At 30.5% G+C, this 861-nt stretch overlaps 1 non-coding gene across 1 annotated transcript; it reads left to right on the forward strand.

Annotated features, from left to right (window-relative positions):
- Positions 1 to 216: 216 nt before the first annotated feature.
- Trnah-gug (transfer RNA histidin (anticodon GUG)) lies at positions 217 to 288 on the forward strand. The gene has a single exon. It is a non-coding gene; the product is annotated as a tRNA-His (tRNA).
- Positions 289 to 861: the final 573 nt, after the last annotated feature.

The following is an 861-nucleotide window of genomic DNA, read 5'->3' on the forward strand; positions in this document are numbered from 1 at the left end:
CATCATCATTATATTAATAGAAATACGAAAAATAACCATGGAAAATGTAAAGAATAAACAAAAAATCAACAACCTAAGTTGTTGCTTTCCTTTCAATTTAAATGGCAAATACTCCTCTGAGGAAATAAGTAGTTCAACTTGTTGATCAGCTTCGAGCTATGAAATTTATGCATTTATATTTGAAACAATGCCACCGAACTCAGCAAGCAGCTTGTGGCCGTGATCGTCTAGTGGTTAGGACCCCACGTTGTGGCCGTGGTAACCCAGGTTCGAATCCTGGTCACGGCAGGTTGCTTAGTTTATGTATTTTTTCTATTTAGGATAATTATTTATTTTTATCAAGTTATGCAGACTTGGTATATATTTTTGCAAATAATTGAGAGGGCCTGATATCTCCCGTTAATTCATTTTTTGCAGAGAACATGAAGTTTTAAGAATTTTAAGGGGTATATATATATATATATATATATATATATATATATATATATATATATATATGTGTGTGTATATATATATATATATATATATATATATATATATATATATATATGAGCAAACATTTAATAAAATATGTTAAAAACACTGAAAAAGAGTTAAAAACATATTTAATCTAAAAAGTAAACACTTAATAGATGGATAGTCCTTCATCCGCGGAGTTTCGAAGAAATACTTTCCTTCTAATTAGAGGGTAGGACTTAGCAAAATGCGGAGTCGGATTTTGCATACAAAAGTATTTGATGAAACTGCAAGTAAGTCAAAGATCTTGCTTGATAACAAAAAGTGAATCAGAGGGAATATGGTGAGGGAAAAGGTGATTTCAAGTGAATGGATAGTCCGGTGAAATGACGGAAAAATCTAAAA

The sequence above is a fragment of the Euprymna scolopes genome, chromosome 3 (genome assembly GCF_053919585.1).
Source record: "Euprymna scolopes isolate OS-2025 chromosome 3, ASM5391958v1, whole genome shotgun sequence".
NCBI classification, from domain to species: domain Eukaryota; kingdom Metazoa; phylum Mollusca; class Cephalopoda; order Sepiida; family Sepiolidae; genus Euprymna; species Euprymna scolopes.